The following is a 25,779-nucleotide window of genomic DNA, read 5'->3' as shown; positions in this document are numbered from 1 at the left end:
TCGGTGCAAATTAAAATCCTATAACTTGTGAACGCTTTAGTGAATCGATTTAAAAATTGTACTGAAGATTCTAAACATATATAAGGACATTCTGTACAATTTTCATTAAATTCTCAATATTTTGAAAATAGGTGCAAAACATCCTTAAGGATGTTTTGTGCCTATTTTTAAAATATTGAGAATTTAATACATTAATATGTTTTAATACGTTTAAAAATACGTACGAAAAAATTTAATACGTTTCCCATAAGAACACATGTTAATTCGGTGCAAATTAAAATTCTATAACTTGTGAACGCTTTAGTGAATCGATTGAAAAATTGTACTGAAGATTCTAAACATATGTAAGGACATTCTGTACAATTTTCATTAAATTTTCAATATTAAGAAAATAGGTACAAAACATCCTTAACGAATGAATATGAAGAAAACTGAAACTTCGATTTATTTCATTCGCGCAAAAAAAAAATATTTCAAAATGAGACGTGTTCATTTTGCTCGACAAACATTTGTATTTAATATCTCGACCGCACGCAGAAATTTCAAGTTTACGTAATATCGACGGGATCCGGAGTTTCCGAAGGAAAGTTTATTATTCCGTGATTACTCTCTTTGAAACTATATTCCGTATAAATGCTTGCGATTTATTTTGCAAGTGAATCCGGGGAAAGAAAACTCGAGTACGTTTGTTCAGACACGGCGCTAATTATAGAGCGTGTCTGGATTAATTAGGACCTACTTCCTTCCTTCCTGGGGGTCGCACTTCCGTCGATGCGCTAAAATAAAATCTCGCCCTCGAAAGGGGTCCCTTAACGAGAGGAATTCACGACCTTTTAAAATTCGAGCGGGAGTAATAGCGAGTATAGCCGGCCATTAAATTCCTTCCCGAGGAATCGGGGCGGCAAAGGATACTCGCAGGACTCCGTGATTCGCGAATAAAAAAAAAAAAGAAGGACGCATAAAAGAAAAGAACGGGCATGCATCTATTTCCAAAGTATCCCCGGAGAGAAACGACTCTTGCGTAGGAGGAGAGAGGGGGAGTTTTATCGTCCGAGAATTATGGGGAGGGAGCCGCTCCTGGCGAGGAGTCTCGTCGTTAGCCAAGAAGGAAGAATCCAAGAGCGACGACGAATCGTCGTCTACTGAGCCAGTAATTTTAGACCACCCTTCCTTTCCGCGCCTCTCGCCCCCCCCTCCCTCCCCAAGTCTGTCCGTCTCGCCTCCTCTTCTTCCCAATCCTCACATCCGGCGCGAATCCGGATACGGACGCACGTGGAGATCGGCTGCTCCGGGAAAAATACTCTCGCGCCCTCCCGAAAGCTTTTATTTCGTGCGAGTCTTGCGACGAGCGGGCTATTCTTAGTCGGCGAGAGGACATACCGGGTGTGTCGGCGCGACGACAAAAGACAGGTTCCGACAGCCGACGATGAACTCCCTAAAAGGCGAGGAGGAGCTCGGAAGAGAAGGGCGCGAACAACAACCGGCGATGTCACGAGGGGTCGCGCCACCTGCACTGTAAAAAATTTTGGTGTAAATTTACAACCATTATAGTGGGTAATATTGAGATCAAGTATTAAAGGTGTATATTTACGTACATTAGTAAATTTACATTTCATAGAGTAACATTATTAGCTTAAATGGTAAGTAAGCATCTTGTACTAATAAATTTACATGTTAGAAGTAGATTTCTAGAAATGTTTATGTAATAATACATTTTGTACATGTATTTATACAATTTCACAGATTAAATTTAATTTAGAATTACATACATAATTAGTGTAACAATTACGCTGTTTATAACGAGAATATATAAATTTATGTACTTTTACAAAAATTAGTTATTTTACTCTTTACTGTGTAAATATTCGTTTATTAAATGTAATTTTTAAATTTTATATAAATGTTACAAAAAATTGTACATTTACATAAAATCCAAAAATTACACTTTCAACCTTGTAATTTCTCATCAAATATAAACGAATATTTACACAATAAAGAGTAAAAAAACTAATTTTTGTAAAAGTACATGAATTTATATATTTCCGTTATAAATAGCGTAATTGTTACACTGATTATATGTGTAATTTTACGTACTTTTTTTACAGTGTGGGATATTTACGCGATGAGCAAAGGGAGATGGGTTCTGTGCGTCGCGTGTCGATTGTCATCGGAAATTCCGGCCTTGCTCGACTACGATTGCACGCGCGTGAAACGGAAGTGGCGGAACAGACAAAGATTCATATTCGGAATGTAAAAGTGAGCGCGATTAATTTTCCTTTTTTTTTTCCTTTCTTCTTACGCTGATACAAATTGACGACGCATCAAGCTCGAATTCTCACAATCATCCTCGCTGTGTTTCCTGCGATTTAATATGCGAGGGAAAAAAGGGATCTTAAATAGAAGGAGAGGCAGACAGAACGGGGCGAAACTTGGAAATGCATCTTGCGATAAGGCGTAGAATTTAAATATTGCAACGAAAGTCGAGTTTTTCCCCTTACATTATTTATGAAGTAAAGCACAAGCTCAACTACCAAGTTTCCGCTGTAAGAACGTACAAAAAAAATCGGATACATTCGTGTAATCTGAAATTTATATTTTTGCGAGCTATTTTGTTTTGTATACTTAAGATAAGTCGAAATATACACGTCATAAGCCCAACCATCAATTATATTTTTTTATCCAAGTTAGGCAGAAAGTATAATTGATACTTATGATGTAATATTAATATGCAAATCGCTAGTTTCTTTTTCTAAATCACGATGCTTCGATTTATCGAATTATTTATTTCTTAGGTTTTATTATTATTTCGTTTTTTCCAATTTTTCCAACAGTTACATTAATTTTAATTTTATTTTAAAATTTAACTTCTCGTAATTCGAAACCTATTTAGCATCGCGCTGTGCACGATTATGTATTTTATTTTTTTTCTTGAAAATTATTGATTTTAAGAAAAAAATAAAAGAAATCAAAAAGTTTTTAAATAAATCAAACTTTTTAATGTATATTTTTAGATGATCATATTCCGACTCATTGAAAAGTTGTAATAAAAAATTTAATAGGGGTTGCTAGTTTCATCTCCTTATAATAATACGAGAGGCTGAAAAAAATATTAATAAATAACCTCTTTACTAGTAGAAAATACCCACCTAATTTCATTTCTTTAACTTGTTCCAAATTTGAGAAAAAAAATAAAAACCTAATTCTTACCCCCATTTTTGAGAATGTAACAGGGGGGAATGTATATGTTTATATGAAAAATTCCCCTTAATTTTCGACAAAGAATCATCCTAAAATTTTTCGCACTTATTAAAAAATACCTTATATAATAAATTATATAATAAAGAATGAAATTTATAACTTGCGGCAAGAAAAATAACTTGCACTTAAGCTAATGACACTTTAAAGTGCTCCTAAATAGATTTATAATTTAAAGAATATTCTCTTTATAATCTATATTTATAAAAATTATCCTAGAATCAGTTATTTCAAGAATGTAATTTAAAAAATGTATAGATGCTCGAATATTCTTGGAGCGTTTTCCAATTGAGGTGTGATCGAGTACATTAAGCTCTAGTTCAAATCCGGCAGATTTATATATAAGTCGAGGGAGAGAGAACAAGATACTTTTATTTTCGAGAATAAAAGTTCCGTGAGTTTTATTATTCCGGCGACGAGAAGGGACCGTAATAATCGCGAGGGAATTTTAATCAGTTAAAAATAAGACCCCCTATTGTTAATAGAACGCATAAAACTTCCCCCTCGCGTTAATTCCGCGCGCTGGCGGTTGCAAAAATTCAATCCCTCGAACCGTCCAATGGCGTGTCACACGACATGAGTAACATCCATTTGTTGATTAAACCTCACGTACGCGAATAAATCTACGCCGAACTTAGCTTCGTTCCGCGAGTCGTCGTTTCCAAATGGGGAGAAGCGATTCTCATTAACAAAAATGACTCGCGACCATTATTATTATGAAGAGAGCCGCAATTATTTACGATATGTACGCAACACGTACGTCCACTGTTCCTTCTCCGAGTCTGAAAAGTCGACAAGGTTTTGCGATCGTTCTCTTCTTCTCTTTCTCTCTCTCTCTCTCGGTCTCTTAAGAAAAGTCCCGCAAACGCTTCCGCCATCGGATCGTCCTTTGATAAACGATCAACCTCAACCGGACGCGGAGCCCTGTTTTCCGCGACGAACCGGGAGATCATAAGGGAATAACCGCACGAATGAGAGCCACTGATCTGCTCCGACCGCTTCCCTCCTTGCGTGATAAACGATCCAGCTGCATCAGCGATACCGCCAGTGATCTCAGACGGAGAAACGGAGTGGATTACGATCGCTAATCGGTTTTGATGCACGATAAATCGTGCCTCCGCTCTACTTACCTCGCGCAGATTTTATCTCTTTTCGGATTTTTTCGCAAGGACGGGTCGATAGCGGGTATTTAATGAACATGGAAACCAAACAGAGCAATATTAACTTTGATCTTTGGTGGTATCAGCGAAAGAAGTCCTGTATCGTAACCACAACTCATTTCATGCGATCTTTAATCCCACCGTTTTTAAGGATTTTCTTTACCTATTTTCAAAATATTGAGAATTTAATGAAAATTGTACAGAATGTCCTTACATATGTTTAGAATCTTCAGTACAATTTTTAAATCGATTCACTAAAACGTTCATAAGTTGTGAGGATTTTAATTTGCACCGAATTAACATGTGTTCTTATGGGAAACGTATTAAATTTTTTCGTACGTATTTTTAAACGTATTAAAACATATTAATGTATTAAATTCTCAATATTTTAAAAATAGGCACAAAACATCCTTAAGGATGTTTTGCACCTATTTTCAAAATATTGAGAATTTAATAAAAATTGTACAGAATGTCCTTACATATGTTTAGAATCTTCAGTACAATTTTTAAATCGATTCACTAAAGCGTTCACAAGTTATAGAATTTTAATTTGCACCGAATTAACATGTGTTATTATGCAAAATGTATAACCACGTCGATTCAAATGCCAAAAACACATGGAAATAATATTCAGAATTTGTTTAAAATTTGCAAAAGGTTAGATACAGAGGAAATATTTGGTCAGATAATATTATACAAGTATTAATTGGTTAAAAAGATATTAAATATAATTCAATGAAGTTAGTCATGTATCTGTCACAAGACGAAATTCTCTGCCACAAGTTAATCATTTCGATTAACAAAATCCGAAATATTTCAATAAAAACACAATAAATATTAAAAAATACATCTCTGCACTGTAGCTAAGATCAAATTCTAATATTCCACACAATTTCTCATACTCAAAATACACCAAAAATGGATATTCGTCAATATTGAGTTTCAGCTACTTTTTGCTAAGATTGTACACAAAACATCCTTAAATATTAGATATTATATCAATGCTGATATGTGAAAGATGAGCGTCAATTTAGTATTTATGTTCCACATAAAAACCTTTCAAAATAATTAGTAAAATTCGAGATATTTATTTTGGAAGGAGAGATTCCATTTCTTAATATTTCTAAAAATGTTCTAGGAATTAAATATAGAAATGTTTTATTTAATTAGCCATTTGAATTAAGAATGATTTAAAAATGAGCATTGGAGGAAATTGCAATTGTTTATTTTATAAGCAAGAGATTATTTAACATACTTAAAAATTCCACATAAAAAAGACTAGAAATAAGGAACTTAAAATTGTATCGCATTAAGACCTTTTTTAAGGCAATTTTTAATTGATTTAAACTTCCAATTGAATACATATATACAAAATTCAATTATTTTAAAATATAGTAAATGTTATATTAATTTCAATATATGAAAGATAATCATGAACTGGCATTTATAGCCCATACAATAAAAGTAGTAATTTGTACAATTCAAGTTATTTAATTGAAAACAGATTCCATTTCTTAATTAATATTCTGAAAAATTTTTGGGGCATTAAACGTAGGACGGACTAAAATTTTTTTCATCACTCACGAGCCGTTGAATTAAAGATGAGTATCGAAATTTTTTACAAAAAAGAGATAAAATATTGAGGAAAACGTGAGAGTCACTGATAGAAAACCCATTCTATCAGCTCCTGCGGCGATATTAAATGGCGTACAGTCAATGACTCCGCCTAGGAAGTCGAGAGGCACAAAAACGAGGAGGAATCTAAGCAAACGGTAAACTCGCTGCTCGATGTTGTTAAGTTCGACTCGCTTCGCTAAACCATACCATACTAAATCGGGAGCGAGAGAAATGAAAGAGACCTCTAATCGGCCGACTAAACTTAATTGCATTTCACGCACATATGGAATATTACAATTTCGCGTCTCCCATCCTACGCGGCTCAAGCGCAAATTACGTAATTACGTAATACTCGGTATATCCTTTTGATGAATTATACGGTGTTAAAGTGACAGTTTAACGGAACGCGAAATGATTTGTACACGTCAGGAGATATCGTAATTATCAACGAGAGCGAAGGCGTACACCTAACATTCAAGCGGAGATCCTTTGTTGTAGTCCGCTGGAAACGAGGCTTCCAACTCTGCAATCTTCTCCTTCGAACTATACGGTTCGGCCGGCGCCGGTAGTATTACATCCTGCGGCAAATCGAGCGAGTCGTGCTGAGGAAGGTTGGAACGGGGTATTTAAGATCGAAAGTAGCACAAGAGATGTCAAATCGCGTGAGATTTGTGTATGTTTTAGGGTTCCACACCCGGTTCATTGAAATATAATTTCTAAGTCAAAGTCTTGTAATCTACAGAAGATGGACATAATAATAAACACCTGAAAAATAAATACTACACTGAGAAAAAAATCTGGTTGCATTAATTAGAATTCTGGTAGATTCAACCAGTATGTCTGTTGGAAAATGGACGAACCAGAATTCTTGTAGGAATTAGCAGATGAATCTGATTAATTTCTTCCTGTTAAATTTACCAAATTTTCTGGTTAATAATAATACTAAATAGTAAATAATAATAATAATACTAAATAATAACTAAATAATAATAATACCCCAAGTCGTCTAAAATTTTTTCCATCTAATCTCAAAAGTTTGTTTAATATTCTGAATTCCAACAAGATTATTGGATACATTCAATCCAGATTATTGAATAAATTATTTTAAATTCAGTTTGTTAGAAATTAAACTGATAAACAGCGATGCAAGAAGAGGAAGCAGCTCAAACACACACAATCAGAGAGCTACCGTCCTCTTTCTGGCACTACTGCTCGTAAGAGAAAAAAATATACTTTGGATTTAATGTTAATACTAATTCTTTATATAAGAATTAGTATTAACTTATATTTTATGGCAAATATTGAATACGAATTAAGTTAAGAAGCAAGCAAAGAAATTAATGTAACAAGAAATTTTATAGATCCAACCAGAAAATACTAACCAAATCCTTATAGGAAAATCTATTAAACGTTCTAGTTATAAAAAATCGAGTCTTATCATGATAACTAGAAATTCTTGTTTGATTTAACCAAAATGCCTTCAATCATATACGTCTTGTTGATACAATCAAACGATTGTTGATACAATCAAATGATTTTTCTCAGTGTGAAAAATAAATATTTGATATTGAGCCATCATTTGCCTTTAATACAGCTTCAATTCTTCTTGGGATAGAATCATACAATTTTTAAATAATCTCCAGTGGAATATTGTCCCATTCCTCTATCAAATAATGCCATTTTTCAAGATGGTATTATTTCAACGTCATCCGCTTAGCAAGAAAAGTTCGATCTTGATTTGCATCAAATTGAACTTCAACATCTTCTCTGACCAGCACAATTACTTGATTTAAATTTCATTGAATCATTGAACTGTCGGCAGTTTTGGAAAAGAGAGTGGAAAGCAAATATTTCCTCCTCCAACATCTCTAAAGCACATGGCAGATATTTTGATAAAAGAATGAGACAATATTCGACTAGGGACAATATTCTAATGATTATTTAAAAAATGTACGATTCTATTGCAAGGAGAATTAAAGTTTTATTAAAATCAAATGATGGCCCAATAACTTATTAATAAACAGATATAGTATATTTTTCAGGTGTCCATTTTGTCTATTCCTTGTATTCAACTCAAACTGTCGAGGGAAACAATATTGTCGTGAGCCACAAAAGAAAAATTGCAATTTTCTTAAAAAAAGAAAAAAAGTTTACCTTTTTCTTTTTCTAATTCTTGAACAATTATCCTTATTGTCACTCTTTGAGTAATAATTTATAGCGAAACACGCTGTAAACCACAAATATTCTCTCTTCTTTAATTCCCATATTTTTTCAATCCAATGTATTTTTTGAAACGCGTCCATTTAAAGATTAAAATGGATTATTTATACATACAAATATATATGGAAGCGTTTCTGTCATATCTCTTGGAAAGCAGGTTAGTGGAAAAAGAGAAATAACATTGATGGCATCAAGAGACGAATTATCCAACGAGAAAATGGAAGAAAATGGATGTCTAAAGTTGAAAATAGCATGGAAATGTCAAAATACGAAAGAGTATATATTTTATACAATAATATATTTTACTTTTTAATATATTTTAATAATATATTTTATTTTATACAATAATATGAAAATAACGTGTAATATTGGAATAAAATTTCCCTCTCCTCTTTCTCTTTCTCTCTAAATTAAAATTTAATCAGTTTAATTCAAATTATCGAACAGAATATTATTGAACATTCTAAATAATATTCTTCTTCAACTCTCCTATATTTTTTTTTCGAGTCCAACGTATTTTTCAAAACGCATTTTAAGATTAAAATGGATTATACACACAAATAAAAGATATGATATCTCTGTCATATCTCGAAAAGGGGACTAGTGGAAAAAGAGGAGTAATCAAGTTTTGGCGGCATCAAGGGACAAACTACAGCGACGGCGAACGCGGAGCATGAATATTTAAGCTGATTATTTTGCAGTTATTCATCGGTTAAGTTCCAAACGAGCCCGGTGGCAACTTAGTTACGGAGCCGCAGTTAAGAACTTTAGCGGAGTCGCGCGCGCGCGCGCGCTTTCCGCCTCCATTTTGCGCCTTCCGTCGTTCGCGCTACGATTTAATTTATTGCGACCGATCTAATTTCACGGCGACATTATAGCACGACCGCATTAGGGCGATCGTTGGCCGATTCTACGTGGAAGAAATAACAGCCAACATTTATTCCGCGCGACGATTGTCGCGATAATAGTTCGACGCGATAATAGTTCAAACATGAGCGGTTTAAAAATTAAATAGCTAGTCAATTCGATCCTAGAAATTGCACTTATAAGGAATAAGCGTCAGTTAATTTAAATTATAATTTATAATTGTCATTTGTGTAAGTACGAGCGAAGGCCGGAATCTTGCACATTAGTCTGTATACAAGCGAAGCAATTTCCATGGTAAATGGCTGGTATAGGAAAGACGTAGGTGTTTTCGAAGATTCTTTTCAGCTTTGAATCTCCCAGGGCTCCCCCAGGTCGACGGCTCAAAGTGAATTTGAAAGTACGATAATCGAAAAAGTTGACGATCACTGTATCAGACGTTACCGTCGAGGAGATGGAAGATTGAGAGACGAAGTGCATTCGAGACATCGAGACCAAGTTGAAACGGCAGGAACCAAAGTTTCGATTCAGTCTACACACAGTCTCTTTCCCCTTTGAGCTGTAGAATTACGCGACGACTACATCGGAGGGGTAGTATAAGCGCAAATTTTCAAACGTCTCGTAGAGACTAAACTTGGTTGATATGGTTCCGTCTACCCCGAGTATCACGCTATGGTTTCATCTCTGAACGCGATTCGAGTCTATTCGCGCATTTCTGCTCTCCCACACATCTCATTCGAAAGATACATGTACAAGGAAAGTTTTAAAAAAGACCTAATAACCATGTAATTTCCCTGGATCGGCAAGAAATTCCCTACAATTTACAAATTTTACTTTGATCTTTTAAAAATTTAATTTCCAAATTTTTCTAAAATTTTAAATACAAAAAAAATTATTCCGAAATTTAATTTACCAAGTCTTCAAAAAAAAAGGAGATAAATAAATCAGTTAAGAATGTTTTGTATGTACAATCTCAGCAAAAAGTAACTGAAAATCAATATTGAAAATCAATATATTCACTTGTGGTGTATTTTGAGTAAGAAATTGTGTGGAATATTACAATTTGATCTCAGCTACAGTGCAGAAATGTATTTTTTAATATTTATTGAGTTTTTACTGAAATATTCCGAATTTTGTTAATCAAAATGATTAACTTTTGGCAGAGAATTTCGCCTTATGACAGAATTAAATTATATTTAATATCTTTTTAACCAGTTAGTACTTGTATAATATTATTTGACCAAATATTTCATCTGTATCTAAACTTTTGCAAATTTTAAACAAATTCTGAAATTATTTTCATGTGTTTTTGGCATTTGAATCGACGTGGTTATACATTTCCCATAAGAACACATGTTAATTCGGTGCAAATTAAAATCCTTACAACTTGTGAACGCTTTAGTGAATCGATTGAAAAATTGTACTGAAGATTCTAAACATAGGTATGTAAGGACATTCTGTACAATTTTCATTAAATTCTCAATATTTTGAAAATAGGTACAAAACATTCTTATAAATATCGTTGAATAAAGAAGCGATAGAGGAATGAGAATGATTTTAAAGGGAATATAATAAAAAAAATGAAAAAATTACACTCTCCTCAGACTCATTAATTTTTCCTTAAATGAAATTATCAAAATCATATTGATACATCGCTCTAAAGTAACTATATTTAAAATATTTGGAAATATTTAAGATTTCGAGGTGCGAGAACAATTTATCTAACAATCGACAAATTTGTCATGACTTCTTTTACGATTTAATGACTTCTTACTCGTTAAGGATGTTTTGTACAGCAAAAACTAACTAAAAATCAATATTGACGAATATACTTTTGGTTGTATTTTGAGTATGAGAAATTGTGTGGAATATTACAATTTGATCTTAGCTACAGTACAGAGATATATTTTTAAATATTTATTGCGTTTTTACTGAAATATTTCGAATTTTGTTAATCGAAATGATTAACTTTTGGCAGAGAATTTCGCCTTGTGACAGATACATGGCTAACTTCATTGAATTATATTTAATATGCTTTTAACCAGTTAGTATTTGACCAAATATTTCCTCTGAATAATATTATTTGACCAAATATTTCCTCTGTATCTAAACTTTTGCAAATTTGAAACAAATTCTGAATATTATTTTCATGTGTTTTTGTCATTTGAATCGACGTGGTTATACGTTTCCCATAAGCACACATGTTAATTCGGTGCAAATTAAAATCCTTACAACTTGTGAACGCTTTAGTGAATCGATTGAAAAATTGTACTGAAGATTCTAAACATATATAAGAACATTCTGTACAATTTTCATTAAATTCTCAATATTTTGAAAATAGGTACAAAACATCCTTAAAGAGACCATCGTTGCATCCTGCAATTTGCTTCCCTACTCGCGTCATTATGCATCGACTTGAAGTTCACCCTCGATGTGGCAAATACATAACGACCCCCTCGTGTCCGACCCCTGCCACTCCATTTTCATACGTAATGTTGTTATTGCTATGCGCGATGATGGCATACTGAGGTGTAATTTTCCTTCGATCGTTGCATTCCGACACATTTCACTCTTGACGCGTTACGTTCTTGGGATGCATATTCCAAGAGTGCACGATGCATCCGCGTATTAAATCTCCGTTAGGATCTACGTTCGACTTTCCACTCGCGGCAAATATATGGAAGTAGATGATGGTAACTAATCGACGAGATTGGGGGCCTCGAATTTTTATTTCTATTTTCAAGATAGTTCGGTTCTCTCCCTCCGTTCCTTAGTAACTCCCTTCGACAATAAGCTCAAAGAAAATCCGCGCGCGGATTCTTTTGTGAGGAGATTTAAAGAACCACTCTTGAGATTGCTTCCAAACAACAATTTTAGTCGGAGTACCTTTATAAATCTATAATAAGATAGAAAGGTGACAGATACTTTGATTATTTCTCAAGATTTTCGCGAATCAGATTCAAAAATAATCTGTATTCTTTCACAATTTAAGAGCATCTGCGGCTCGGTAATGATTCAATGTATCTGGCTGCAGGAGAAAAATTGATTGTACGCCCTGAAAGAGACTAAAGCGCGCCACCGGATAACGAGTTTACAGATATTTCCTCGCAAATTAATACGCAGATTACTTCTGTGTTTCGGAGTAAAAAAGAGTAAAGGGAAAAAATATTAAAAGTACACGCAAACAATGCTCCGTTGAAACATCGACGGGATCCTAATTAGCGAAAAAAAAAAAGAAGAAAAAACAGGGGGAAAAAAATCGCTCTTCAAGTCGCCAACTTCGACCGCTACCCTTATACGGGATAACCGGCGGGATTCAATATAAACGAAAGTGAAGTAAGCTCGGAGCGCAAAGTAGTATTCACGTGTTTTCGATCGGTCCTCCTTTTTTGTTCGGAACTTTTAAATCCCATTCTTACATCCCCCTCCCTCCTCCTTTCTTTTTTTGATCCAAAACTGTCTACGCGTAATAACCGCGTGGAAAGAATAGATGAGAGAGAGAGAGAGAGAGAGCGAGAGAGAGAGAGAGAGAGAGAGAGAGAGAGAGAGAGAGAGAGAGAGAGAGAGAGAGAGAGAGAGAGAGAGTGAGAGAAAGGAGTCCCTAACTTCGCGAAGAGGAGTCGCATCGCGATATATATTCATCCGCACCGTCGCTCCGCTAGCTTGACTACGGTCCACTGTTTGTCACCCGAGGGAAAGAGGACGAGGGGAGGGGGAGGGGGAGGAGGGAGAGGGGGAGTCCGTGTTTCTCTCATCGCGCTTCTTCCACCGTCGGTCCTCTCCTTTCTCTTCCTCTCCGCGTTTCCCTCTCTTCCTCCATCCGCTCTTCAGTTCCCAAATTTCGCCCTGTCCTCCCCCCATCCCCCGCCCGTCCGCCCCACCTCACCACTCTCCTTGCCGCCTCGTCGCCGACATCGGAATGCGCTTTTCCACCTTGTTCGTCGTTTCTCCTCTCTACCTCCGGCCGTTCTCTATTTCTCTTTAGTAGCGCGTCTCCCTTGGTGCACGTTTTCCTGCACATTCTCCTCTATGTCCTCTCTGTGCATCCGTTTGTGATCTTGCACACCGTTCGCTCTCTCTCTCTCTCTTTCTCTCTCTCTTTCTCTCTCAGTTTCTCTCTTTGTCGCCTTTATCCCTCTGCTGTCGTCCGTTTACGTTTCCAGGCGCACGGGCAGCTTCTCCCCAATTCCCATGTATTTTTGGATGCAGCGCCGCGGAAGCAGTTCAACGACCCCCCTTAGTCTAGGAATTGGAACGTACATAGGTACGTACCGTACATGCAACGTCCGTGCACCGACGAGAAAATTCTGATTGATTGTCGTCGTACATCGCGCGACGAGTACCCGACTACGATATTACGACTCCCCTTCTCGGTTCCCAACTCCGCTCTTCTCTCTAACGAGTCTCTCTCGTTGGATACACTTTCGGCTCTTTCTGCTTTACGGCCCGAGAAACGCTCCCGCGACCAAATGGCTCCAAGTGCATCAAAGTATAAGTACGTCGCTAGAGAGTCCACGACTAGAGAGAGAAAGAGAAAGAGAGAGAGAGAGAGATAGAGAGAGAGAGAGAGAGAGAAGGAGGGAGGGAGAGAGAGAAAGAGAGAGAGAGAGAGGAGTACCGCTAGAATGTACTCACGTTTCAAATGTTTTCCTCCCCTCTTCGAGAATCGCATTCGTACACACACACACACATAGGGTGTTTCTTAATAATTGCGAACAATTTTAGGAGATGATTCTTTATCGAAAATTAAGAGAGTTTTTCATATAAGCATTAAAAAGTTGTAATAAAAAATTGAATAGGAGTTGCTAGTTTCATCCCCTTATATCAATACGGGAGGCTGAAAAAAATATTAATAAATAACCTTTTTATTACACTGAGAAAAATCGTTTGATTGTATCAACAAGACGTATATGATTGAAGGCATTTTGATTAAATCGTACAAAAATTTCTAGCTATCATGATAAGACTCGATTTTTTATAACTAGAACGTTTAATAGATTTTACTACAAAAATTTGGTTAGTATTTTCTGGTTGAATCTATAAAATTTCTTGTTACATTAATTTCTTTGCTTGCTTCTTAACTTAACTCGTATTCAATATTTGCCATGAAATGTATATAAAGAACTAATATTAACATTAAATCCAAAGTATATTTTTTTTCTCTTACGAGCAGTAATGCCAGAAAGAGGACGCTAGCTTTCTGAGTGTGTGTGTTTGAGCTGCATCCTCTTCTTGCATCACTGTTTATCAGTTTAATTTCTAACAAACCGAATTTAAAATAATTTATTCAATAATCTGGATTGAATTTATCCAATAATCTTGTTGGAATTCAGAATATTCATTAATTAAACAGACTTTTGAGATTAGATGGAAAAAAATTTTAGACAACTTGGTGCTGGCGAGTTTAGTATTATTAACTAGAAAATTTGGTAAATTTGACAGGAAGAAATTAATCAGATTCATCTGGTAATTCCTACAAGAATTCTGTTTCGTCCATTTTTCAACAGACATACTGGTTGAATATACCAAAATTCTAATTAATGCAACCAGATTTTGTTCTCAGTGTAGTAGAAAATATCCACCTAATTTCATTTCTTTAATTCTCGTTCCAAATTTGAGAAAAGAATAAAAATCTAATTTTCACCCCCATTTTTGGAGTAATGTAACTTCACAGGCAGGGTATGTTTATATGAATAACCCCCCTTAATTTTCGACAAAGAATCATCTCCTAAACACATCTCCGCACTTATTAAAAAACACCCTATATACGTACGAAGCTCGGATTATCATTAGGAACGGTGTTATCTTAATAGTATCGGGTAGATTAAATTCAAGTGACCGTCACGCGCTTAATTCAAGATTTATGGACCGTCAGCGCGAGCGCAGTTACAGTTACACTGCGCGTTGCAACTGTTATTATTGTCGCTTGACGTACATATACACTCAGGATCCGAGGGGGGGAGGAGGGGGGGGGGTAGGAAAGAGTATCGTCGTTCCGAAAATATTTATAATTTTACGAACGGACGAACGAGAGCGGGTTTTTATCCCTCCTGCTCCCTTCTTTTTATTTTTCATTATCCGCAGATTGATATTTCGCGCGCGCGCGAAATATCACCTGACGCAAAAACAATTTCCGACACGCGCTTTCTATGATTCTTGCGCGCAAAACATTATCGGTTGCGGTTATCGAAACGCATCGATGCGCGCTCGATCTCCTCGCGGATGCGAGGATCCGGGCTCTTTGATCGCCGCGAGAAGAGCGAGGGGGGGTGAGGAGAGGGGGTGCAAGAAAGTGGGTATAGGCAGCAACGTTGTAAAGCGTTTGAACGCTTCGGAGGCAGAGCGCGGAAAATTAAAACGAACCACAGAGAGGAACGAGTCAGGTCGTTTTCCACCCTCCTTTTTCCACCCTCGGCTTTTCCATTCGCAGTCTTTATCCATCCGCCCTCCCTCCCCTCGCGCTTCGCCATTTTCCCCTTTCCCCCTTCTTTCCTCAACCCCCCCCCCGGCCCCCGGCCCCTACCGAGCGTGCCGCAGGCGTACTCGGGTATAACGCGCATTATTGTACGAAATTAATAAAGATCAAACCTGTCTACTAGTCGTAAAAAGCGTCGTTACGAGCGACGCGATAAAAGGCGACTTGGAGTAAACGCGATGGGGGGAGGGGGGAACGGCTTCTCATTTTTTCTTTTTTTTTTTTTTTTACCTCGACATGCTGCTTTACTCACTGCTCACATACTGATATATTGACATATGTATTTCTTCTTTTATATATATATATAAAATCGTTTACGCATAATAAGGCGAGTTTTTTTATGGACAAGGTTGGGTCCTGGTCAAGATTCCGTCGAGTCCGATTATAATTTTATTCGACGAGCCGTAGACAAGCCGCTTGCTTAATCGCATTTTTAAGCAAAAAAAAAAGGGTCTCAAAGTCACGCTCCAGCGTGACCAAGGTTATTAACAATCGCAGGAACGAGGAGATTGGATTTCGAGCGGCGTTTATTCCGCCGAATGTTAATACAAGGTCGAGTGGCGCGCGGGGACAAATTGACCTCCGTTAGTTTTAATGGTGCGGCCGCAGCTTCGAGTAGTTGTAGCGCGAATAGATAATGGAAGACCGCTCTCTATAGCCGAATGATAATATTCCGGAGTGTCAACCATCGAAGCGTATACTTGGGAGGGCGGAAAATGGGCTCGCGGCCCGGAAACAGCCCTGTCTGTCGCCTCTGTCTGTCGACGGGGCGGGGAAAACGCGGGATGTAAATGGATCGTATAATCGGTACCGCTGTTAATTCGCGCGACTTGAAAAACGCCGCGGAAAAAAAGCTCCTCGACAAGACCGATCGCGTCGCGATAGCGTCAAAACTAATGGAATGATCGAGTGGAGCGAGGCAAATTTTTATGCGCCTTTATCGATTTCTGTCCGTCATTGCAGTGGTATAAAAAATTTTTTTCAACCTCCCCCCTTTGATAGAGAAGATAAAATGCGCGGGAAAACAATCAATTTCGTAATTAACAATGTTTAACAATATCATTATCTCGGGGATTTAGAGCTTTACTCGAAATTGCAATGCGCGAAATGACAATTTTGCGAAATTAACGTTTAATTATTAAAAGTATTTGGAGAATGAAATGAATATCTCGCGAAATCGATGAAAAAGATGCGTTTCGCGTGGGATGTGCGTGCGTTAAATTCCAGAGTTGGTCTCTCTTGAGGGTAATAATTCAACAGACGTTTCTTTGAGAACGCGCTGTCGAGGAAGAAAGGGGATGAGAAGAAAGATCCGAGATCGGGGATGAAAGAAGCGTCGGGGAAAAGAAGAGAGCAACAAGAAAAATTAAGGGAATACGGGAAAGCTTAAAAAGCACGCCCTCGGCTCACCTTGGCTACTTGAAGAATCCTGGTAATCATCCGCGTATTACAAAAGAATGAAATTTATACTCTTTCTCTTTACGAAATAATTTCCTTTCCCTCGGTGTCTCGTTTCTTACCGTCCTCGCGATTGCGACGTAAGAATAATAATCAAGAAAGAATAAGACTCACCGTCTCTGTGGAAGCTGTCATCTGATAACTGCTGTCGATACTGGTCGGTTGCCTCGTCCTTTCAACTTCTCAAATTGCCGGCAGATGTTTCATCTATGGACAGATAATGGGAAAGATTGAGATGGGACGGCGCAATTAAAGACTGAAAGATTGAAACAAACGATATTACATTGTTACACTGAGAAAAATCTGGTTGCATTAATTCGAATTCTGGTAGATTCAATCAGTATGTCTGTTGGAAAATGGACGAAACAGAATTCTCGTAGGAATTACCAGATGAATCTGATTAATTTTTTCCTGTAAAATTTACTAAATTTTCTGGTTAATGATACTAAACTCGCCAGCACCAAGTCGTCTAAAATTTTTTCCATCTAATCTCAAAAGTCTGTTTAATATTCTGAATTCCAACAAGATTATTGGATAAATTCAATCAAAATTATTGAATAAATTATTTTAAATTCGGTTTGTTAGAAATTAAACTGATAAACAGTGATGCGAGAAGAGGATGCAGCTCAAAAACACACAATCAAAGAGCTAGCGTCCTCTTTCTGGCACTACTGCTCGTAAGAGAAAAAAATATACTTTGGATTTAATGTTAATACTAGTTCTTTATATACATTTCATGGCAAATATTGAATACGAGTTAAGTTAAGAAGCAAGCAAAGAAATTAATGTAACAAGAAATTTGATAGATCCAACCAGAAAATACTAACCAAATCCTTATAGTAAAATCTATTAAACGTTCTAGTTGTAAAAAATCGAGTCTCATGATAACTAGAAATTCTTGTTTGATTTAATCAAAATGCCTTCAATCATATACATCTTGTTGGTACAATCAAACGATTTTTCTCAGTGCAGAATTCTTGTAGGAATTACCAGATAATTCTGATTAATTTTTTCCTGTTAAATTTACCAAATTTTCTGGTTAATGATACTAAACTCGCCAGCACCAAGTCGTCTAAAATTTTTTCCATCTAATCTCAAAAGTCTGTTTAATATTCTGAATTCCAACAAGATTATTGGATAAATTCAATCAAAATTATTGAATAAATTATTTTAAATTCGGTTTGTTAGAAATTAAACTGATAAACAGTGATGCAAGAAGAGGATGCAGCTCAAAAACATACAATCAAAGAGCTAGCGTCCTCTTTCTGGCACTACTGCTCGTAAGAGAAAAAAATATACTTTGGATTTAACGTTAATACTAGTTCTTTATATACATTTCATGGCAAATATTGAATACGAGTTAAGTTAAGAAGCAAGCAAAGAAATTAATGTAACAAGAAATTTTATAGATCCAACCAGAAAATACTAACCAAATCCTTATAGTAAAATCTATTAAACGTTCTAGTTATAAAAAATCGAGTCTTATCATGATAACTAGAAATTCTTGTTTGATTTAACCAAAATGCCTTCAGTCATATACGTCTTGTTGGTACAAACGATTTTCCTCAGTGTAGAAATGACGTAATGAAATTATTTCCAAAACGTCCATTACCACGAGACAGTTTTCGTGTCTCATGTCCCGATGTCGTGATTGACCTTGTTTACAATAATTGGAGCGCTTTCGCAAAAGGTACAGACCGTAATGTCAAAGTTATTAGGAATCATATCGATTGCTCGTCCATTTCGTAAACGAATGATTAAACAAGTACACACGATGCGATCGATTCGCGGAAACTATGCTCGACGATATGTTTTTGGTCCGTGTCGGCCAAGCTTGATTAAACGGCGACCTGATTTTCTATGTGTGAATTTTATTATTCCCCCGATACACACATACGCGTTGAATGAAAGGCGCTAAATAGAGTTATGAGCATAAGCCATTGAATATCCGACTGCTAATATTTCGGTCAAAGGGGCGGAAATTATTTCATGAATGTGCCATGTCGAACGTGTGATTGGTTCGCTGCGTTTGGGATCTGTAGCGAGCAATACATCTTTCTCTCCTACGCTATTGTACGTTCAATCTATATCGCCGAGATGGCTGTCATTGCGTTTCTATTTGCTCGATAATTCGCGCGAACATTATTCTCGACTAAATAAATGAATAAATCATGCGTCTCCCTCCCGCTCTCATCGAGACAGAATTAAATAAAAGGCAAGAGATTCGATCGAGAGATTTCGTTGATGGAAATATGGTACGTGGGACGACTTCCAGATTTATCGTCGACCAATACACGATTCAATTTACGTTCTCAGATACCGTAGAAACACTGGCGCGATGCCACCGTGACAATATGTCCACCCTGTTTTTGACTCTCTCTCCAATCCTCTTTAGTCCGAAGCTTTTGCCAGGCAAATATGTCCGGGACTATCTCCGACGTATGGTCGGCAAAAATTTTTCACTCTCTCCGACCAAGTCTCTCTCTGACCAACCGGCTGTTTGTTCTATCCTCCTTTCAAATAAAGTGACGCCGAGGATGTAACACCTGACATATTTGTCTTAACCGGGAAATTTACTTCCGTTCCTTCCGAAAAGTTTCCCGTCTCGCGCCATCTCTTACGCAGTCAGGATTTTTCGGGAGAAAAATGGGGATGGGAAAAAACAAACGGAAAGGAAGGGATAATAAATTGAAAGAGACTTTTGCTGTTTTACTACGTCATAACAAAGACTTTGAGTTATCGTAAAACACGAGCAGGAGGATTATTACGAGAGTATATACGTACATCGATACGTTACATCCAATTTTTCTTACGACATATCGAGAAAATGATACATCTTTTCATTTTCAATTACACACGCGCGGATGCGAAACGCGTTTTTCCCGGCAGCCATTGTTACGGATGGATCGTCAAAAACGCATACATCCGAGGAAGCTGCATAAAATGCCGATGTCTTTTCGATACTAGATGAATCGAATGAAAAGAGAGCCGTCTCAGGCACGACTTTTAAATTTAAAAACAAGAGAGCCTCGATCTCCATTCTCGCGAAAACGCACGCAAACAGAGACGTAACATTGCAATGACATTTTGCGTTAATCCATCGAGCCGCGTTATGTTGATTTCGCGAAACGTCTGTTTGCGGAAGCTTTTAAGTGGATGAATATCAGCGAGATTGGATAGCGAATATATGCGCAAGATAGGTAAATACTTTATTTTATTTTGAAGGAAAACAACGCGGGAAAAGGAATAAACTTTCATTAATCAAACAGGACGGAAAAAAGAGAACAAATATGTGCACGAAGAAAATAATAATATATCAATTGATCACCTCAACTTCCTGCTCTTTCTCCCATCTCGTTTATCTTTCCTGCTGCTCCTTTATAATACATGTACGAAAACTCACTCGCGAATTAATTACGATCGCGCGCGCGCGCGCGCGCGCTAATCAGCAAGATATAGTCGATCGCACGACACTTCCGATATTAATTATACGCGTACTTTGTTATATTGCGATGGGAATAAGATCCACTCTTGGCACTCGAATATTGCTGCTATCTTTCTCGCTGATAAATAATTATGTACGATCGATTATAATTATATTGTGACGTAAACAAATACACGCATGAAAAATTAATATTAATGATATTAATATTAATATAATAATAATAATATAATAATAATATTAATATTAATAATAATATTAATAATTAATAATTAATAATATAATTAAGAAATAATATTCCGTACTTTTATTAGGGTATATCGATGAAATGTATTATATCAAATATACCATCAATATATTCATCAATATACAAGCATCTAAATTTTGCGCCACACGATTGATAAATAATAAAATAGACAACTAAATGTTTATCATTTATTAATTACGCATATGTACATTTCGCGAAATGTATAGCGTGCAAAAAGTCGACGAATTAAACTATATTTTCCAATATCGCCGTCCGCGAATATTTATCTTTCATTCCAACTTATATATTTATTCACTTTTGTTATAATGTGAGATAAAGTTCCTGTAAAATGTTAGCGTAAAATGCGACGACGTGCATTTGAAATTTTCGCGATTTTCGAGTGAATCGTAATTTACCATATAAATATTTCACATGCTGCTCTTTCATTATATTATTTCATACATATCATCGCCAATCAAATTGATCAATTCCGATTTTTGTAGATTTCTTAATTTTAATACCAGAATACTAATCATATTACTCTGGTACTAAAATTTAAAGAAAATTACAAAAACTAGAGTTGATCGAGTCGATTTCTGATAGACTCGTGTAATAAAATGCGCATATCTTGCGATTAACGTCCAAAGAATCGTATGATTCTACTGATCATGTTCTACGATTAATACGAGCACGTTCATAATTAACAATATTTTCGCGAATGAATTTTATATAACGATCATGAAGAAGCAGTAAAAGCAATGTGAAGTAAGCAATTTGTAATTAATTTATTATTTATCATTTAATTCGATCATTAGGATATTACTTTAATAATTCTCTCATTACTTATATTTTATTGATTAGTCTAAAAATAAAATTAATTTATATCGTTCTCCCTCTTTTTTAATTAGTGACCTGTTTAATATCATTATATATATATATATATATATATATATATATATATAATGCATATGTTTTAACTTTTAATTTCAAGGATTCTAAAAAAGTATTTTAATAAAAGTATTGTAATAAAATATTTATTACTAATTAATATTCTTTTATATAAAGTATCTCAATATTATGTTCAAGAGAGAGAAAAATATTTAGAATAATTTAGAAAAATATTTAGAAATATTTAGAATAATTTTTTTCATTATATGCAAATTAAATTTTTATTTATCAAATTTTATATCCATTAAACTTTTATTCGAAAGTTATGTAATTTTTTCTATTAAATATATAGGAATAAAAAATTCAACTGTATGTATAACTCATAACTCATATTGGAATGGGTTCTATTAACAGTTCTATTAACAGAAATTTTTTTAATTTCCCAAGTATAATAGAGCTTATTATGTTTTGAAAGAAAATGTAAGTAGATGAGAAATTCTGATTAAAGTTTCTCAAGAAGCGAATCTTTTTTTTTCTTGATTATTTTCTTAATTTTTAAAATGAATCGAAATCAAATATTCCAACAAAGTAAATAAATGAAAACAAGTGCTCGATACTCGTATATATTTATTTAGGGTTAAAATATACGAAGTCAAATTTCAGAAGATTAATAAAACGAAATATCTCTCTAAATTAAAAGTGATTAGCTTGAATTAAGGTATATTTCTGCCATAATTTATACAATTTTTTTAATATGAAAAAAATTCACGGGAATTTTATTATTTAAAAAAGTAAATAATTTTGTATAAAAAGATGTCGCGCACCGTGTCTACATCGTGTCTTTTGGTTAATGCAAATTTCCTTGAAGAAGGGGTGGTTCCCGGAGCAAATATTATGCGGAATTAAAAAAAGGGAAGCCATCCCGATTAAGCCAACAGCGACTGCGGAGGCGTTCCGCTTGCGAAGCATTACTTCCGGATAATTACGTAGCATTTCACACGGTTCATTGGTTTGCTACTTTAAAACAATCACGATTTGATCATTTTTAAGACGAATAGAATTTTTGTTTGGATCCCTCAATGTTTTGAAAGCTCTCGTGCTCATGTTCTTTCGTTTTTTTTGTAATTATATAAATAATAAAACAAAATAATGATTATATACAAATTATTCAAACAAATATCAGGGTAATTGAATATTTGAGTTATTATATAATTACACGATATTTATTATGCGTATTATTATAGGCAGCATTAAATTATAACATTATTGTGTTTATTTACTTAATTATGCATTTATTTATTTATTTAGTGTTCAATAAAATAAGAAGACAACTGATATTTTTTTTTTCAATTGAGAGACGAGATTTCGATTAATCGGAATAATTTCTCTTTAAAGTAAATCAAAAGTAAGGGGAGCTATTTTTAATTTTGCTACTCCGACGACTGACTTAAGCTAGTTCCATATTATACGAACAGGCCAACGAGAAAGGGGGATTCGCGTAGCGTTTATCCCGAACCGGATCCGTTCGGTCGTTCGCTCTTCTCTTCGGTCCTGCACCTGCTCCGTACATGAATGCGCATCCGTATAATCTGAACGAACGAACGAGCAAACAAAGGGAGTTCGGTCAGGACAGTCAAATGTGTCATACAGTTTACGGGATAACATTCCCCCTCTCTTTCTCTCTTTTTTCGTTTACTCTCACGTCTACGAATTTATCTTCGCATTCCGACCAAGGGAATATAACAATATTATATAACGATTATATAACGAATATAACTATTATATAACATTAACGATTGTTAGGGTTGCACACAAGACCCAAGACAAGACAATATTCGTAAAAATATTGTATTCGTGTTGAAAATTTTCAAAAATTTAAATCTTGTCTTGGTCTTGAGTGAATATTGGTAGCAAAAATCTCGTCTTGTATTGTCTTGTCTCGATTGTATTAACAATTTTTTATCTAATATTAAGAAATTATTTAAATAATATTTAACATAATTTTTGTAATATAATTTGAATTAATTATTACTATTGTATTATGTTTTAATTATTACTATGTAATCGATATAAATGCCGTCTATTTACAAAAAAACATTTACTGTTTCATGGAAAACAGAAATTAATAATTATTTACAGGCTCCAAGGGAATGTGCAGATATAAATATTTTGGAGTGATAAAAAAATCAGATTCATATTTGTCCCATATTGTCAAAAATGGCTCGATACATTTTAAGTTCAACTGCCTCATCCGTGCCAGTAGAAAGACTTTTCTCAATAGAAACTCTATGTCAAAAAATAAAACCAGATTACAAAGTAAATCTTTAAAAGTAAGGTGCATCAATTCCTGGGTGAAATATTCTTTAATGTCTAAAATTTGCGAGTTTGATTTCTAATTTATAAAAATGTTATATTGTATTAATATTAAATGTTTTTAAATTTATCAATATAAATGTTTTTATTGAATAACATTTTTTTAAATTGGTATATAGTGATTTTTTTTCATTTACAAATATAAGTATTTTAGTTTCTTTGAGAACCAATAATCTTGACAAGACTAACAATCTTAACAGTCTTAGTCTTGGTATTGTCTTGATAACTAATTAAAAATCTTGTCTTGATCTTGTCTTGAAATTCAAGACAAGACAAGACAATATCAAGACTAATCTTGGTGTCTCGTGCAACCCTAACAATTGTTTAAAAAAAAAAATTCAAAGTCGTATAAACGAGGCGGACGAATGGCCGACGCGGAGTTGTTTTTAGAAACAGCCCGTGAGATTTGCGTCACCCGTAAAAGTTTCGGTTTCCTAAGGAAAAAGCCTCTCTCTCTCTCTCTCTCTCTCTCTCTCTCTCTCTCTCTCTCTTGCTTTCCTCCTCGTATCTGATATAGGAGGAGCTGGAAGATTCAGACCGAGCTCCAGCATTACGGATTAATATTCTCTGGAGGAAGCACGTAGCCTCGCGCCGCCGGGCGCTCTCGTTATTACCGTCTGTGGTGTCGAATGAGATGCCTCTCGCGCGCAAGACTACGCAGCCCATATCCCAAATTCTCCAAGCCCCCAAAGTTCGAGGATGGAGAGGAACGAGCGAACGAGAGAGAGAGAGAGAGAAAAAAAAAAAAAAAAAAAAAAAAAAAGAGAAGAGAGAGAGAGAGAGAAAGACAGAGAGAAGCGTGCCGTAGACCGCGCGTTTCCTTTCATAATTCTTTCTCCAACCTCGCTCCTGATCCGCGTCGTCGCCCGCCGACGTCAGAAGTGATAATCAGCGTAGTAATTTATTCAGTCGAGTAAATTAATTATTAGTCTACTGCGTCAGACGCGATGGCACTTTTGAATAAACTCGCGATTTGCGGCTCGCGACTTGAGACAGAAAGGTTGAAATTTTCATTTGTTTTTATTCTGGTATCTGTGAGGTATCTTTAATTCATATTTTCGCGTGAAAAAAATAAAATTAATGAATCTCATCGACCGATCGGCATTTTCGTTCGATGAGCACCGCGCTTATCTCGATGTATCATCGACGCGATAAAATCTTGATCAATCGCGCGAAGGATATATCTTAATGAATAATTTAAAGAGTAGATACATACATATGTATACTTTTCGCAGAACGAGAAAGTATTCCGTGTATGTGGGACGTATACGTGTGAATCCACCCACACGCGCGTCGTTAGCATGATATACAAAATTAAAATTTCAATGGGAGGCTTTCGGGATCGCGATGCGATATTTTCTCGAGGAGGCACGTAATAGCCGGGGCTGTCGTGTTCCGTTATCATTGTCGGCGGCGTCGAGTAAGACACGCCACCTCTTCTCACTCTATATATTGCTTCGTGCTCCAAATTCTTTATTAAACGTCTGAAAGATTTATTCCGAATTATCCTCGCGATTGAATTGGCTTAATAACGTTCGTTCTTAACGCAAATGTTAATGTACCATTTCGTTTAGCATTCGTGAAACGTTAAAACTGATGGCGGATTTGCGTGTAACGCTTCTGTCATTTTCGGCAACGAACAAAAAGGATCGACAATGCATTTCGTTATATTGCAAAGAAATATATTGAATACAAAAGAGTATTTCACGTATCACGTGAAAAATGTAGTTATATTTTTTCCCCTGACATGCGTGTCAACTGTGCGTTAAACGCGTAGAAA

The 25,779-nt window shown here is 35.5% G+C and overlaps 1 long non-coding RNA gene across 1 annotated transcript in view; it reads right to left on the bottom strand.

Annotated features, from left to right (window-relative positions):
* LOC112639530 overlaps positions 1-25,779 on the bottom strand; it is an 89,609-nt gene that overhangs the window by 61,540 nt on the left and 2,290 nt on the right. Inside the window, exon 2 of the long non-coding RNA XR_003123556.1 lies at positions 17,164-17,256. This is a non-coding gene — a long non-coding RNA (uncharacterized LOC112639530). The remainder of the gene's footprint in view (positions 1-17,163; positions 17,257-25,779) is intronic.

This window comes from Camponotus floridanus, unplaced genomic scaffold (genome assembly GCF_003227725.1).
Source record: "Camponotus floridanus strain SB8 unplaced genomic scaffold, Cflo_v7.5 scaffold11, whole genome shotgun sequence".
Taxonomy (NCBI): domain Eukaryota; kingdom Metazoa; phylum Arthropoda; class Insecta; order Hymenoptera; family Formicidae; genus Camponotus; species Camponotus floridanus.
Note: the sequence above shows the minus strand (reverse complement) of the source record. Positions and strands in the feature narration are given on the sequence as shown.